The sequence below is a fragment of the Linepithema humile genome, chromosome 2, assembly GCF_040581485.1.
Source record: "Linepithema humile isolate Giens D197 chromosome 2, Lhum_UNIL_v1.0, whole genome shotgun sequence".
Taxonomy (NCBI): domain Eukaryota; kingdom Metazoa; phylum Arthropoda; class Insecta; order Hymenoptera; family Formicidae; genus Linepithema; species Linepithema humile.
In genome coordinates this window covers 14,217,573-14,236,413 of record NC_090129.1, presented here as the reverse complement: position 1 = coordinate 14,236,413, position 18,841 = coordinate 14,217,573, and the positions used below count along the sequence as shown (strand labels likewise).

General features: G+C 34.7%; 2 pseudogenes; both read left to right on the top strand.

The window, feature by feature from the left end:
- Nucleotides 1-1,233: 1,233 nt before the first annotated feature.
- Nucleotides 1,234-2,134, top strand: LOC136997858 (uncharacterized; annotated as a pseudogene).
- A 14,165-nt stretch (nt 2,135-16,299) lies between these two features.
- On the top strand, nt 16,300-18,024 carry LOC105668153 (putative nuclease HARBI1; annotated as a pseudogene).
- Nucleotides 18,025-18,841: the final 817 nt, after the last annotated feature.

Below are 18,841 nucleotides of genomic sequence, written 5' to 3'. Positions count from 1 at the left end.
TTTTCAAGCCAGAGGCGGTTTTCTCGTGGACTGGCATTAGAAAATTCTTATTCTTCTTTTCAAGCCAGAGGCGGTTTTCTCGTGGACTGGCATTAGAGAATTTTTATTCTTCTCTTCAAGCCAGAGGCGGTTTTCTCGTGGACTGGCAATATAAAATAAGACAAGCCAGAGGCGGTTTTCACGTGGACTGGCATTAGAGAATTCTTATTCTTCTCTTCAAGCCAGAGGCGGTTTTCTCGTGGACTGGCAATTTAGAATTACAAAAGCCAGAGATGATCTAACGTCAGCTAACAATTTTTAATAAATATATTCAGAGGCGATCATATTTAGTTTGTATTTATTTGACACCTTGTATACGCCTATGTTTTCTCGGACATTATATTGCAGCCTTGCGACGAAATTTCAGTCGAGGAAACAAGCGCAAGCATCGTTTGTTTACAAACTTCCGATGACACACGTACACAGACCACACGTCAGTGTAGTGAGTTACCACTACAAACAAATGCGTACACACGGACCTACGCGGCGTAGGCTACGCCGATAATGTCGTTTCATTTTTAGTACCATCGAAATGATGGCGCTTTCGCGTCGGAGTTCGGCTGCCACTCCAGCATCCCCTTAAAGCTATCAAATAAATGCATATATGAATGTCACACAAAACAAGTCTATATTAGAAGAAAATCCGTCGATAATTATCCAGAATAAAAATCCAGAATAGCTACCTCACCTCCGATTTTGATAAAAATACACTCATTCGACGCGTTTTAGTCTAAAATGAAAGAATCTGACAGAAAAAAAGTCGCTCTGCCCTGCGAAGCAAGATATTAATTGTTAAAGTTAATGACTTTTCAGGTTACGAAACCTGTCATTCCGACTGAGCGTAGCGACATGAGCATGCGCTGCGGTCACGCGCGCATGCGTAGTAATAACTTAGTGTTACTCTGCGCTAAGTTTGAACAAAGAAATTTCATTAGTTATTGCGTATTATATTAAAAGCGTAATAACAGTGCACAATGCTAAGCTTATTAGAATTTGGTCACTTGACATATTGAAAAAAAAAATTAGTAGATTTTTTAATTGAACACGGTATTTTAGCGTTAACAATTTCGTGTGATACGTGTGGTAATAACATAAATATTAATAAAGAAACATTAATATATAAATGTAGAAAACGGCACGTTGTACAAAATATATACAAAAAACGTGTCTCCAAGCAGTGCGATTTTTATAAAAATGCGAAATCTGGAACATGGTTCGATAGAACAAACCTTGACGTGGGTACCGTTTGCAAAATTGTTGCATGCTTTTTAATGCTGCGACACTCACGTTAAGACGATACGCAGGATGAAACTGGTGTATCACAGACCACGATTGTTGATTGGTTTAATTTTTGCCGTGAAGTAAGTAATATTTTTTAATATTTAAACATCTGTAAATATTTTAAGTATTGTAAAATAAAATAATTTTATTTCTAATTACAGGTCTGTGTGTTCTGGGCTGAAAAACACAGCGAAAAGTTTGGTGGCCCAGGACGCACAGTTGAAATAGACGAGGCAAAATTTGGACGACGAAAATACAATCGTGGTCGACTGATCAAAGGTCAGTGGATTTTCGGAGAATACGAGCGAGATACGAAGAAAATCTTCATCGTTCCAGTAGAGGATCGAACAGAGAAAACGCCCTGGTATGCATCAAACAGTGGATCATGTCAGGAACAACAGTTGTATCAGATTGTTGGAAGTCTTACAATTGTTTAAGCAATGAGGGCTTCCAACATCTGACAGTCAACCATTCTTTCAACTTTGTCGATCCTGAAACCGGTAAGAAATATTTAAAATTAATTAAAAGTAAGAAGTATTTTTACTATTTTAACTGTATTACATACGCACATACTCAACATATAGAACGCGTTTGGAGAGAAGTTCGGGGAAATATTCCAAAGTTTGGAACAAAATCTGAACATTTTATTGGATATTTGTCCGAATTTCTGTTCAAACGTGTCTATAGCCGGCTGGAACGAATTGAAGTTTTCTTCAAAACTATCGTGGAAATGTATCCTTCGATGTCCACATATCAGCCAGAAGAAGACCAACCAGAATCATCCTGCGATGAACCAGGCCCAAGCACTGCTTGAAGACACGTATCAATTTCTTTATATCAATGTATTAATGTTTTTTATTAATATTTGCATTATTACCATACGTATCACACGAAATTGTAGACGCTAAAACACCGTGTTCAATTACGAAATCTACTAATTTTTTTTTTGAATATTTTGTGCAATATTTTTATATTTGTTATATTTTTATATTTGTTATATTTTTATATATATTTATATTTTAATATATTAAAATAAAATATTTATTACAGAAAATACTAATTGTAATGTTTAAAGTTTTCACGCGTAGGCGGCGGAGGACTTCGCCCCGTAGGGGCAAAGTCTCTCCCCCGCGTAAAATAAATAACAAATCCTACTCAGGTTATACCTAACAAGGTTAGGTTAGGTTAGGTTGACAAACAAAGTTGTAAACCCATGTTAAACCTCGTTTTGCGTGGAAAGAATATGTGTGAAAGCAGTGTGTTCCGCCCCCCTGCGGGGGGCTCCACCATTATAAAAACTATACACATTGGGTCTGCATTCAATCTTGCTCTGCGTAGAAAGTAAATGTGGAATTTCGCTTCGTAGTGAAGCGAAACTATTTCTACGCATACACTTTTCACGCAAAGCGAGGTTCCACATGGGTTTACGACTTTTTTTGTGAACCTTGATTAACCTTGTTAGGTTTACCTTGTTAGGTATAACCTGAGTAGGATTTATTATTTGTTTTACGCGGGGGAGAGACTTCGCCCCTACGGGGCGAAGTCCTCCGCCGCCTACGCGTGAAATTTCCAATAAAGGAAGGTTCAACATGGGTTTACGAGTTTCTACACAAAGCGAGGATTAATGCAAATCCAATGTTCAAATTTAGCGCAGAGTAACACTAAGTTATTACTATGCATGCGCGCGTGACCGCAGCGCATGCCCATGTCGCTATGCTCAGTCGGAATGACAGGTTTCGTAACCTGAAAAGTCATTAACTTTAACAATTAATATCTCGCTTCGCTGGGCAGAGCGACTTTTATTCTGCCAGATTCTTTTATTTTAGACTAAAACGCGTCGAATGAGTGTATTTTTATCAAAATCGGAGGTGAGGTAGCTATTCTGGATAATTACCAATCCGTCTATAATTGGCAGATCACTAATACTAATACCAATTACAGCTGTTCAATGCGACAATGATAACAACTGTTCAATAATAATGCTCAACTAATAATATTCAAGCATGCCATGTGTCACAGGTACACATAACCATGAGCGATAAGATCCTGCACATTATTCATATAAAACAATGCGAACATTGTGTCATTAATCGCTTTCAGCATCAAAAGCAACATTTTTTAGGTAATCCATAGTAAAAATACTGTTAACAATGATCTCAATAACAGATATTCACTGTCACAAATCCATCTCAGATGCATAACACATTGCAATCCGCGTAGGATGGCTGAACCGCACAGCCATTTGGGCTTAGCAAACCCACGGACCTTAGCTCACACACTGCGGTCATACACACACAAATACACTAACACACTTACACATTACACATAATAATCAATGCCATACAAATTATCAGTGATCAGTGAACCATATAAACCATATAAATTGGGTTGCTTCAGAACAAAAGATTGCATCATCATATTACGTTTCACCGCTCTAAAATACCGCTTTTTCTATCGCGCAAGCGCGTACCGACTCATATGGCCGTAAGGGAGACCCCCTCGGAGCCACACCATATTTAATCTAATCTAACACATTGCATCCATGGTAAACCATAAAATGCAGTAACATAGATAGGCAACCTCAGTGACCTGCACTAAAGTCACTAGATTATGCAATTTATCAGCAAGCAATAATAAATCGTATAATTTACAATCCAGTCTTGTGCTAGATGCACAAGTATGACAACCTATAAGTCAAACACATGTAGTATATAAATTTGCAAATTTTAAGATTTATATAGAAGAACCTGTAAAATTCGCTTTATAAACATCTCATAAGTCTTTCAATATTATCAATTAGATAATTGTTAACGACAAAACACATAAACTGCAATTAACAACTTGCAATCAGTCACTGTATGTATCTTATCATAGCATGTATAAAATCTTTGTTAAATATAATTTCAAAATACAGAAACAACGAATAATCTTGAAGGGAAACTCATTTATACATATCTCAAAGAAAAGACTGTAACAATTTATTCACTCATTGAGTTGACTAAGTAATATTCTTAAGACACAACATATATATTAACATAATAGAATACGTTAAATCATATAAATGCAAGTACATATAAAATACAATATAATCAACGCACGATCAACAAAAGCGCATGAATGAAATATTCACATTAGTGTGTATTGCATAATGTAATCAAATCAAATTCACTCACCAAACTGGAAGAATTGATATGGTATCTTAGAATTAATTAAGAGACAATTTTTGATATTTCCTTGACGGTATAGAGACTCAGCAACTGAATAATAAGCATGAACTCTTTTTGCGTATATCAATATGTAGAACTGAAAATAAGGATGCTATTACGGCTATATGGTGATTCCTGAAAATAAAGAAAAGTAAAGAAAGCCGCACAGAGCGTGTTCAAATTATAACTGTTAAACCCGTTAAATAAGAAAACAACTATATTATCAAATATGCCACCTTGGCAATGAACTAATGCAATTGTCATTTAGACAAAACCAGATAATACGAGAGGTGCAAGGTCACCTAAACAATTCAAAATTATACGAATGATACGGCTTAACGCCGTGACTATGCAATTTTATAATTAGTGCAACTTGCCAATTTGGCAATGCAATCAATTCAAATAGTGCAGCTTACCCCTTTGGCAATGCAATTAATACAAATAGTGCAGCTTACCCCTTTGGCAATGCAAGTCTTACTAGATCTTAGCAAGATCTTAACTGCAATTAACAACTTGCAATCAGTCACTGTATGTATCTTATCATAGCATATATAACAAAAACACTCAAAATAATAATATATATAACTATATCGCTTCAAAGTTAATGTTAACTTCACCCATATCAAAGTCAAGTGCCACCCGACAACCGTTATGAAAGGGTTACGTATAGCGCACAGACTATAAGCAGAGAGAAGACTGAGAGTGGATATGCCCGCATTTTTCGTGTTTCTGTGGGCTAGCGCCTCTATGTGCACAAAACGTGCACATTGAACTACGTAGCCAATGTTCACGAATCCCGTAGGTAAAGTCCACGATCTTTTGGGTCTCTTCCGTGCTATGTCCACGACTTTTTGGTTCCGATATGTGCTATATCTACAAAGTGTCGGTAATGCATACTTATAAAACATGATTATGTATATCAATCAGATTTGAAATATAAATACACACGTATTGTAAATACATGTAGCATTTATTTTTGCATTTACAGTTTATTTAGCAAAAGATCAGTTATTTTCAATAACCAGTGTAATTTGAAAATGTACATTTAAATTATTTTAATAAACTCTTCTATAATTTTATGTGTGTGTGTGTGTGTGTGTGTGTGTGTGTGTGTGTGTGTGTGTGCGTGCGCGTGTGTAAAAAAAAAGTTGCATTTTTGTCAATATTTAAAAAAATGATAAACTCTTATAGATATTTTATACAGTAATGACCAATAACTTATTTTGAATATTAAAAGCCAGGGTTGGGCGTTTACACGTAAACTATAATAGATGTAAAAATACATATTAAACACGAATGCAAGCTAGACAGTAAAAATAATCTTTTTATTTATAATTTGAGAGGACTATAGTCATGAACCGCCGCAAGCAAGTGTGCACCGCACAAAGTTTCATTTAACAATTAAGTTTTAAAATCTAATTCTATATTCTTAACACTACACATACACAAAATTTTGTGTGCTTGTCTGGAAGACTTTAATTTTTTCTAAAACAAATATTGTATATCAATTGAAAAAAACCGTGTCATAAAACTTGAAACTATATTGGTCGGATCGAATACTTGTTTATTTTTTAAAATATGATTACCCTAAAAATTGCTCTTTTTAAAAATTGTGTATTCACCAATCCTTTATAAATCAGATATTGTCAAAAATTATTTTAAAAATGTTATTTATAAAAGATTGATAAATAAAAATATGCAACAAAAATGAGTGAAATAATGAGACAACAAAGAACTTTTTGAAATTTTTTAATTTGGAAATTTATAATTTACAGTTCAATATACAAAATCGTAAAAAAAATTTGAAACATTGTGGTTTATAATTACAGAAAAGCAGGTCATAACAATTCTTTATACGATTTCACGTCACAAAATTATTCACTCACTCTATGAACCGACTAAAACAAATGCAGTCTACTAACTTCGATAGGTATTTGTTTCTGATTGTTGCTTAAGATAGTCAGTATAACATAGAAAAGCATTCAGTAAGCATCGATTTCCATTTATAACTTCTCGTTTCAATAATTCATTATCATGGGCAGAAAAAGCAAAGAAACAAATCTTGAAGTTAGGAAATTAATTATTTTTTATTGAAAAAACAGTAAATCTTTAAGAGAAATTGGAAGTATTGTTTGTAAAAGTTATTTGACGGCGCGATACGTTATTAAACGATACGAAGAAGAAGGACGAATAGAAAATAAAACAGGCCGTGGTAGAAAGAAATTATTAAATTCCTCAGAAGAGCGTTTGTAGTTAGGAAAGTTAAAGAAAATCCGAAAATAAGTGCTCCCCGAATAAACTCATTTCTTCAAAATTTCTCTGAAAAAGAAGTTTCCCACGAAACAGTTCGAAGAGTACTACGGAAAAAATTCGCAAACATTCTATTACAAGCAAAACTGAGTTGCAAAATAGATTACAAAAGGAATGGCAAAAAATAGACAGCGATTATTTGAAAAAAATAGTAGGATCGATGCAAAAAAGACTTGCCGAAGTTGTAAAACAAAAAGGGTATCCCACTAAGTATAAATTTTATTAAAATAATAATTTCTACAAAATGAGCGAATAATTTTGTGACGTGGAAACGTGTAAAGAATTGTTATAACTTGTTTTTCTGTAATTATAAACCACAATGTTCCAAATTTTTCTACAATTCTGTTATATTGAACTGTAAATTATGTATTTCCAAATTAAAAAATTTCAAAAAGTCCTTTGTTGTCTCATTATTTCATTCATCTTTGTTGCATTCTCGACTGAGCGAATAATTTTGTGACTCACAGTATATATATATATCATCGACAGTCCTGAGAGAGATTATAGTTTTATAAAACAATCTCCTAGCACAGTTCTCGGAATTTGTTGAACATTTCTGCTAATTTCCGCGGTATACGCCTTTTTTCTTCTCTACATCGCGCTCGCTGCAGCCGCTAGGGTCAACGCCGCCGAGCGTTAGGAGCGGCACTATTTAATTATGAGTGGATTTTTCTCCCTATTTATTAAAATTTTAAAAAATTTATTAAAATTTATTAAAAATAAATTTATTATTAAATTTATTAAGTGAAAATATTTCAATAGATTTCCACATCACCCATGAGGTACTAATGCTGACGCATTTTTATCTTCAGTGGAGCGGACCTACTGGAAAAACCACTTTTAAAAAAACGCGTCAGCATTAGTACCTCATGGGTGACGTGGAAATCTATTAAAATATTTTCACTTAATAAATTTAATAATAAATTTATTTTTAATAAATTTTAATAAATTTTTTAAAATTTTAATAAATAGGGAGAAGAATCCACTAATATGATAATTAAATAGTGCCACTCCTAACGCTCGGCGACGTTGACCCTAGCGGCTGCAGCAAGCGCGGTATGGAGACAAAAAAAGGGGTATACCGCGGAAATCGGCTGAAATGTTCAACAAATTCCGAGCACTGTCCTAGCTAAACAAGTAAACAGCGAGCATCTCGGTAAAAATTGAGATAAATACGCTACGCTCATAGTCAGTGTGCAACGGAAAGTCTGTGTGTTACCGTGCAGCTTCGTTTCACATTTTTTATTTTGCAATATTATCGTTTTATAAAATATCGTTTTTATATTTTCTTTTATTTCTGTTTAATTGTTATTTAATTTGGGTGGAATTCCGATTAGCGGAACCCTCCGATTTTTTTGAAACTCCACTATTTTATGTAGCTTGGCGCGCTGATTACGAATATGATAATGAAAATTGCCGACTAGGTCATTTTCAAGGTCAGAAAAAGTGAAAAAATATCACTTTTTTGAGATTATTTCGAGAAATGTTGACGTAACAAAAAATGTTTCAAATAAAAGTTGTAGTTTTTGTAAAAATACATCATTTATGTCCTATGCATTTTTTGTGTAAAACTGATAATTTTCGAGAAAATTGACGTTAAAGATTAAAAACTTTGGTAAACAGGTAGAGGGGTTCGGGGGGACGAAAAAAGGAGGGTTGGGGGGGCGAAGCCCCCCCGAGGGGCCAGAAGGCGCAGGCGGGGAGGGGATGCAGGGGGGAGGGGCAGAGCCCCTCCCCCCGCCTATTACATGGCTAGTCACTATTATAGAAGTTTAAAATAACTTTCAAACACAATATGCTCTTCACCTTGCGTAGGGGTCTTGCTAATCTTTTCAGTATCTAATATTTTTAGTATATTGTAGACTCATACTTTTGGTAAGGCAAAGATTTAATTCATATAAACTTTCTGCGCGCACACACCTTGCGTTGGGGTCTTGCTAATCTTTCCTGTATTTAAAATTTTTAGTATATAGTAGACTCATCATACTTTTAGTAAGGCGAAGATTTAATTCATATAAACTTTCTGCGCGCACACACCTTGCGTTGGAGTCTTGCTAATCTTTTTAGTATCTAGTAATTTTAGTATATTGTAGACTCATTAGATTTTTAGCAAGACAAAGATTTAATAAATATACATAAATTGTATACGCACACACGCCGCTAATTCTTGAACGGCATGCGCATGCAAGCTAAGGCCTACCTGTTTACCAAAGTTTTTAACCTTTAACGTCAATTTTCTCGAAAATTATCAGTTTTACACAAAAAATGCATAGAACATAAATAATGTATTTTTACAAGAACTACAACTTTTATTTGAAATATTTGTTTGTTACGTCAATATTTATTAAAATAATGTTAAAAAAGTGATATTTTTTCAGTTTTTTAATGTTTTGACCTTGAAAATGACCTTGTCGGCGATTTTCATTATCATATTCGTCATCAACGTGCAAAAATACAAAAAATAGTGTAGTTTCAAAAAAATCGGAGGGTTCCGCTATAATCGGAACTTTATCCTTTAATTTATATAGTTTTTTTTAGTTTTATATTTAATTTTTTAGTTTTATATTTTTTAGTTTTATATTTAAAAAGTTTATGAAACATATTTAACATTTATTAAATAAAGTATAATAAATAATCAGTGGACAATGGAAACAATTTATGATAAATGTGCTTATAAAAACTGTCGTAACGGACGATATACTACAGGTTCACATTTATTTAAATTTCCATCAAAGCAAGATGCAAGACAAAAATTATGGATACGCAACAGTGGTAAGCTTTGTTTATAAGTTATTTTTTAAAAGTATACTTTTGCATATTTTTGAAATCGTGTTTATAAAAATAAGAAATGTTTCTTTAAATGATATAAATATATCCAATGATAATGTGTTGATGTATACACATTTAACAGCAAAATTATAGCATCACCCGTTCTGCCCTCCAAATTTCAAGAGAATTTATAACTTCGTCAAAAGTAGGCATAATAAAATGTTCTGAGAAGCATTTTACAACTTGAAAGCTTTACTTTTGAGATCGGTATTTTAGTAAATGACTTACTGATTTTTTACAAAGCTACATCAAATATAAATAGAGATGCGTCAAATTTTAAAATTTTTTACTTTGAGAAGTTCCAATGCGTGATTTATAAATCGCATACAAATGCGGTTTACATTATTTGAAAGCGTAAATCTTTACCTTTAATTTATTCGTTTGAACGTTGTGCAATTTTTTCAACAAATTATTCAATGTTAAAGTAAAAAAATCATTTTTGCTTCAATATTAACACTTTCAAAAGCTATAAACCGCATTTGTGTGCGATTTTTAATTCATGTCATGGAACTTTGCAAAGTTCATACAAAAATTTTGAAATTTAATGCATTTTGCATTCTTTATTTGTATCCGTATAGTTTCGTAAAAAATCAGTAACTTGTTTAATAAAGTACCAATCTGAAAAGTAAAGATTTCAAATTTAAAATTTGAATATGGAATATTTCATTATGATCATTTTTGACAAAGTTACACTTTTTCGAAATTTGCCTATTTTTAGAAAGCAGAATGAGTGATACTTTAATTTTGCTGTCGAATGTATAAGTAAAAGTAGCAATCTTAAATTTGTTTACAAAATGATTTAAAAATGATACTCTTAATTCGAGTTTTGATATCTTGTGGAGCAAAGTTATTTGATATTTGATTTTTAATAGGCTAAAGAACGTATTACGAATTTATGGATAAAATAAATTAAGACTTTTGTTATTCTGATATTTTCCTAATAATTATATATTGCGCAATAGAGATATGATTTCGGCATCTTTCGCGCATCAATATGTATTTTAGTGCTTGCTGAATATGTAAAGATTTCACAAAAAATTAAACTTTTTGATATAAGAAGTTTATAAAAAAAACATTAAAAAATAGTTAAATAAAATACAATATAAGCGCGTGCGGATAAGATCAGCGGGATTTCGAACCCAAGCACATCTCACGCACACACGAAACGCTGTACCTGAGTGACACGCGCTCGGCTAAAAATAAGTTCAGCGGGTCGACCGAGCGTAACAGATAGATAGAATTGACGGCCCGGATCAAAGAATTTGCCCAGCGCTTGAAATCCTGTAAAAGTATTGTCCAAACGTCTCAGAGCATGAAAATTTTGAAAGTCGCAACATTAATTTTTTTAAATATAGGCTTGTAGAGATCGACGAGACGGAACTTTTTTCTATTTGCAGTTTTTTTGTTTGATGCTTATTTTTAATAATAAAAATAAAAAACTGAAAAATTTTTATCCCCAAATTCAATAAGATTTTAAGATATAAATCGTCGTAATTTGGCCAAATTTTATTGAAATTGTTTGAAATTTGGTATACGCATGCAGTATAGTCTAGCGATGCCTACAAAACAATAAAGAAGCTGAAAATCTATTGTTTAATTAATTAACCTATTGTTTAATAATAATTAATTGCAAATTGAGGCCAATCGGTAACCACGTTTTTTTAGTTTCGCCGACAAAAAGTATCGAAGGAACTTGAAATTTGGAATAACTTCCAGTGATACATTTGTTCCTCACCACTGAAGGAAGATTTCTGGAAATTTTCAGATCGATTCATTGAAAATTTGCAGAAATATGCATTTTATAAGAAAACATGCGACACCGGCAATGATAGCTTCGTGAGCGCTGAGCGCCATCAGAAAGCGTACTCGTCGTTCGGTTTTCCAAAGATGTGTGTGTGTGTGTGTGTGTGTGTGTGTGTGTGTGTGTGTGTGTGTGTGTGTGTGTGTGGATTATTCCTCAGGGGAAAAGACTAGATTTAAGAAGTCGAACTCGGTGAATACAGGGTGAGGAAGATGCGGAGGAGGCTCGACGTATTCAATGGTGGTGGCTTCGGAGTTGACGGATATATTGTCCAACTCCGGATCGTTATGTGGGAGTTCCTCCAGTTGAGCCTCTACTGAAGGAGGGTGTAAACGGACAGGCGGAGGAGGTCTGTAGTCCAGGAGCTCTTCTAGGATCGGAGAAATGGACCTGGGGGTAGGAAGTGGTAAAAGGTCAAGAAAGGGTTCAGGAGATTGCTGAGGAGATTCCTGAGGAATCGATGGTGATACCGGAGGTGGGTCGGTTTGAGTGTGTGTGGTTATACGAGAGTTACTACGTGGGGTGTGTCCCCTAATTCTAACGGGTCTTACGGTGACCCTCGCCGCGTATCTGATGTATGGTGGGAGGAATATAGCTATGCAGAGAGCGAATGCCGAAAGGTCCGAGCGATTCCGACGATTGTTGGGTCGCGGCGAACGTTCAGTTCTCACTGATAAATAATACAAAAATTTTAAACAAAATAGGGACGGAGGACATAATAAGAATAAAGAAAATACTGATGAGGAAAAAAATAAAACAAATGAACTAACTTACTCGTTACAAGATAGTTTCGGATTGGGTTGAGTGTGTGCGGTGGTTTTTGAACAGGCGCCCCGTTGAGGGATGGTGTGTAGGCGTCGGACCCTTTGTAAAAGCGTGGGCACCCTGCCGCGGGATGGTGTCGTCAGAGTGATGGATCCTCTGGTTGAAATGCACCACTTGGTCGTGACAAAGTATCGACCCTTTTTATTTCGCGGCCCGAACTACTCGAAAAACTGACTTAAGGACTTGGCAAACTTGCTTGATGAACTGAGTGACTAATTGTGTATAATTGTGGTTTGGAGCCACCAAAACACGGGTTTTTATACCCTTTCCTTGGGGTGAATCCATTTGGAAAATCTTAGGTTTTTGAAGCGGGGATCGAATAGGAATTAGTCTTGTGAGAAGATTTTTAATGTGGGGGAGGGTGGCGTCATTTTTAGCTAATAGGATTAGGTTTAGGTAATTAAGTTACTTGGAATGGAGGTAGGAAGAAAGGGGCCTTAACGAATAAGGAATAGCGTCGTTTCGGGTCCATAAGCGATGGGGGTAGGTTTTTGAGGTGGCGTAACCCGGTTGGTGTTAATTAGTATAGGTGGGGTGCATCTCAGTGTCTTAAGATCTAGGTGGGCGTAGTCTTTAGACCGTACGACGGAACGAAGGGTGGTCTATAGAGGTGCTTGCTCCGATTCCCGGCTTTCGGATTGGAGGGTTGAGAATCGGTATATGAGTTCGCGAGACCTTGGGTCACTGATCTAATAAATTTGACAGTTTACGACTGTTGCGTGGCCTTGGAGTCGCGTGGAGAGTGCGATTAATGCATCTCGGTTTCCCAGACCTACTGAACACGTGCACCGTATCAGGTGTCATGCCTTCTAGGCGTGCGACTGTGGTCATTGCCCGATCGTCACTCGGTAAAACCCTATCTACTAGGGTTCCCGTAGGCGGAATCCAAATATATGGCTAGCTGGTGCCAGTTTTTATTTCTTATTTTAAACATCTGGAGTCGACTAAAGACTCCGGTTACCGCGAGTTTTGACTTTTATGATTTTCCTGACGACGATAGGCACGCTGACCGACCAAAGTATTTTCAAATATCTATCCCCCTTGCTATTTTTCTCTGGGAGAAAGTTCGAGCTCATGGTGTCTCGTGAGAAAAACAGCTCTGGCGTTATAATATTCTTTAAGAGTTTTTGTTGGTCCCGTGTTTACTAGGTCTGGTATTTAATAAAAAGAAAAGAATCGTGAAGTCTGATCAGGACGTAACAATAGCATTGGCCGCATTCAGCAGACTCAACAGTTGAGACATCTGCTTTCGATGGATCAAAATCCGCTATAAATTTGCCGCTGAATGATTCGCTTGAAATATTGCTTGCAAAGATGGCTGCCTATAATAATGTGTAATGGGCAACGTGCATACAGTAAAAACAGTAAAATACAGTTAATATGTAATATATAATATACAGGGTGTTCATTAAGTCGCGGACCGGTCTAATATCTTTTTGAAAAAATAAAAATTTCGAAAATTGCCGAAACACGTCAAACGATTTTCCAAAAAAATCTATTTTTTGCGGGGGGTTACAATCCCCAACCCCAAGGGGATGCGGTGGGCGCGAGGGGGGAAATAAATTCTTAAATGGGAAGGGGGGTCGAGTGGGGGCTCGTTTGAAAGGTCTTTTTGAGACGAATTCGAAACACTATCCATACAGGGCGCTGCGATCATTTTTCGCAAAAATATTTGATTTTTAAGATTTTTAATACCACCGGCATTTGCGTTACCCAATGTACATCACGTGGAGGTTGCTCGGTTGGATTTAGTACATCGTGTAGCCCTGAAAAGGACTGATTTTATGTAAAACGATCATTTTTTTCTCTTCGGGGTGCTTGATTATAGTGAGTCCCCTTGCCTCTCATTTGTGCGGTTGGTACATATGCCAATTTATCACTTACAACAAATGCTCAAATTGTCTGCCCTCCTCTGCTTGACAATGAGCTAGTCGTAATGGAAATGCGTCTCTCACATTCCTCAACATTTCGACAGTTATTGCATTCATTTCATTAGTTATTCGCTGCTTCAAATTTTCAATGTTGACAGGTCTTATTTTGTAAACTCGTTCTTTCAAGTAGCCCCACAGAAAGTAATCCAGAGGTGTCAAATCGGGGGATCTTGGCGGCCATTCAATTGTACCACGACTTCCTATCCATCTATGTGGGAAGTTTTCATCTAAAACACGCCGTACACGCAACGCAAAATGTGCCGGTGCCCCATCATGCTGAAACCATAATTGATTGAACTCATTATTAGGGTAAAGGTTTCTAATAGCGGGTATAATTTGCTGAATTAGCGTAGCTTCATACGCTTCAGCGTTGAGATTTTCATCAAAGAAAAAAGGCCCGATTAAATGCTCTCCTATTATTCCTGCCCAAACATTTACTTTAGCGAGATATTGGGTTTTATCATCTCTCATACAGTGAGGATTTTCAGTGCTCCAATATCGAAAGTTTTGATGATTCACATTTCCATCGATTTGAAAAGCAGCTTCATCTGTAAAAATAATTTAACTTACAAAATCGTTTCCGCGTTCCTCAATTTCCTCACAAAATTCCATCCTCCCATCTAAATCTTGACCAAGCAACTCTTGAGTATGGTGTAATTTATAAGGATAGAACTTCTAATTTTTTAAAAGATTATGAACGCCACTTATGCTAACTTCATTTTCTACAGAAATATGTCTAATAGACGCATGAGGATTTTCGACAAAACTCTAAAATTATTATACTGCTATCGTCATCGAAAACAGTCCTAGGTCGTCTACTGTGTGGACGATCTTTTACGCTTCCGGTTTCGATAACACACCCAATCGTTCTTACTACTGTCGATTTTTAAATTGGATTTTGGTCATTAAATGTTGCATTGAACAGGTCGCAAGTTTCTTGAAACGACCTCTGCTTATCGCCATATCCTCTCATCATTAACAGATAATTCCGTTCTTTTTCTGTTAATTTTGCCATCATGTACTACTTAACTATTTACAATTATTATTAATAAATGTAGTAACTGGGTAATAATTGTAATAATATTAATAATTGTAATAATAATAATAATTATGATAATTTTTGCAAAAGAAGACAAAAGAAATTTATAACAGTTTGAACCAATAATGATGACCGTCTGAAGTCTGACCAAAGTAATCGTTGACCAAAGTAACCGATGATGGATGCGATATTTATGTATTTTCTCTGACAAAATTTCACTTGCGCGAAACGATTTTCTGAAAGATGTTAACTCATCGAGTAGTTAACGATTACTTTGGCATTTCCATTACGACTAGCTCATTGTCAAGCAGAGGAGGGCAGACAATTTGAGCATTTGTTGTAAGTGATAAACTGGCATATGTACCAACCGCACAAATGAGAGGCAAGGGGACTCACTATAATCAAGCATCCCGAAGAGAAAAAAATGATCGTTTTACATAAAATCAGTCCTTTTCAGGGCTACACGATGTATTAAATCCAACCGAGCAACCTCCACGTGGTGTACATTGGGTAACGCAAATGCCGATGGTATTAAAAATCTTAAAAATCAAATATTTTTGCGAAAAATGATTGCAGCGCCCTTGTATGGATAGTGTTTTGAATTCGTCTCGAAAAGACCTTTCAAACGAGCCCCCACTCGACCCCCTTCCCATTTAAGAATTTATTCTCCCCTCGCGCCCCCCGCACCCCCTTGGGGTTGGGGGTTGCAACCCCCCGCAAAAAAATATATTTTTTTGGAAAATCGTTTGACGTGTTTCGGCGATTTTCGAAATTTTTATTTTTTCAAAAGATATTAGACCGGTCCGCGACTTAATGAACACCCTGTATATAAAAATGGAATTAATACCATTATTTGCAATGGATGATGGAATATCCGTACATAATTTTGAAAATATTATGACAAATTTAATAATACCTGATATTATTAATGTAAATGTAAATGTAAGACACCGTGCCAGAATAAAAAATTGTAATAAATATTATTATGAAATAACAATTCCTAGATTTACTCAAGATCAGTTTAAAGAAATGTTTAGGATGGATCGAGCAACTTGTGAAGTAAGTAACTGTATACATAAAATTATTTAAAAAATTGTAAATTTTGAACAATTTAATTTTGTACAGTATAATTGTACAATATATGCTTTAAATTAGTAGTTTATTAATTATGTTGTTATACATGTCTTTATTATATGTTTTATTATGTTTTTTTTTAATTACAGAATTTATCAAATGTTATTGGACAACATCTTGAAAGACATGTAGATGATTATGCACCACTTAAAAAAAAAGTGTTATTAACTATATAGTTATTAAGCAGACCAGTAACTTTTCTAGCAACAGGAGATAGATTTAATATACCAACAAGTTCAGCACATAATATTTTTAAAGAAATTGTTGGTATACTTGCTGACTTAATGCCACAGTATATACAATGGCCAAATAATATTTATAAAAACACGTGTATGGATGTAAGTATAAAATTATTAAAACAATTTTTAAAATAATAATTTATAACAAGTTGGAAGATTCAGCACTTTAAGAAAAAATTAAATTTAAACTGATCTGAATAATTTTGGACTTTTGTTTTGGTTTACATAAAAATGTGTTTACATGTGTTTTTATTAACATTAATCCAATCTTTTTTATTTTGCAGATATTCGAGCAAAGATCAAATGGATTTCCGGGAGTCATAGGAGCAATTGATGGTTGTCATATTCCGTGCAAGCAACCAAAAGACAATGCTCATGACTACTACAATAGGAAAGGTTTTCATTCAATTGTATTACAAGGTATTACTGAATGTATAACATTTATTTTGAGAATCAACTTTATTTAATTAATTACTTTTTATTTCAGGTATTTGTGATTATCGTATAAAGTTTATTGATTGTTTCATTGGTCTACCTGGAAGAATGCACGATGCACGCATATTCAAAAATAGCCCAATATATCGACATATTATAAATGAAAGAAACACATTATTGCTGCCAGAAGAACATATCATTGGAGATTCTACGTATCCCTTAATGATGAATTTAATGACACCATTTAAAGACACAGGACATTTGACAATTGCTCAATCACGATACAATACTAAACTCAGTTCAATTCGATCAGTAATTGAACGAGCATTTGGACGTTTGAAAGGAAAGTTTTGACGTTTAAAATATTTGGATATTACAGATTTAGATCTTGGAAAAAAAATAATTGCAGCAGCCTGTGTATTGCACAATTTTATACTAGATAATATGGATGAATATGATGATATTGACGCAATTGAAGAAATACCAAATGAAATTTTAAATATAAATGTAGAAAACGAAGGACGCCCACAGGCAATTGCCATTCAAAAGCGTGAACAGATTATGCGTATGTTATCACAACCCAATAAACATTAGGACATTCTATGTACGTCCTATGTATATACATATATGTATATTGTATATTCTATGTATATACAGAGAATGTGAAAAGTATATAAAGCGTATATCCTATGTATGTGAAATAATTACCGTATGTATGTACATAGGATGTCCATAGTACATACATAGGTATATTCCAAAGATATGCAGTGTACATTCGTGGTATATACATGGGGTATATTCCGAGGATGTGCAATACACATTCATGGCATGTACATGAGGTACATTTTATGTATGTACATAGTATATATAATACATTTTTTAATAATAAACAATTTTCATTTATTCGGACATTTATCTACCCAATTTTTGAACAATCAGTTTAGCTAAATTCCCTGTGTTGGGATTCAGATATTAAACTGATAGAAAAAGTTATTACATCTTCAAATTGAAGACTTCAATATTATTACCCACCTTTTGCAAGTTTTATATAGTTTTCATGATTAAAACTTAAATACGAGATAGATAGCGTATAATGCGTCACATAGCGGCAAGCGAACGAACTAATGACTGATTCTATGTATTAGGGGTACAAATAAGTTTTAAACCTTTTTTGTAGAACATAAAAAAGTAATTAAAAATTTAAATATTTTTCCGCTCTTTTCCGATTTTGTTGTGTTTATATGGTAACATAAAAAATAACAACCAACATCACGATATTGTTTGTGTAACCTAAAATTACAGCAGCTTGAAAATGGCAAACAAGAAACAATTTATTCGGCACTGCATTCGCTATGAATTCCATCAAGGAAAGAGCGCCGCAAAAGCGTGTGCATCAATTTGTTTCACTCTTGGAGACAATGTTGTATCCAAAAGTACGTGTAAATTTTGGTTCAGATGGTTTATAGAAGGTGATTTCAACGTTAGCGATCGTGAACGTAGCGGAGCCCCTCTCAAGACTGAGGACGATGAATTGCAAGCATTACTTGATAAAAATTCGTCCCAAACGCAAAAAGAGCTTGCATTACAACTGGGAGTAAAGCAACAAACCGTTTCTAACCGTTTACAGAAGATGGGAAAGATTCAGAAAAAGGGAAAGTGGGTACCATACGAATTGAGCCAGAAGAACAAAGATAACCGTGTTGAAATGTGTCTGAATCTGTACAACAAACAGCACAAAAAGTCTTTCCTGTGGAAAATTATAACGGGTGATA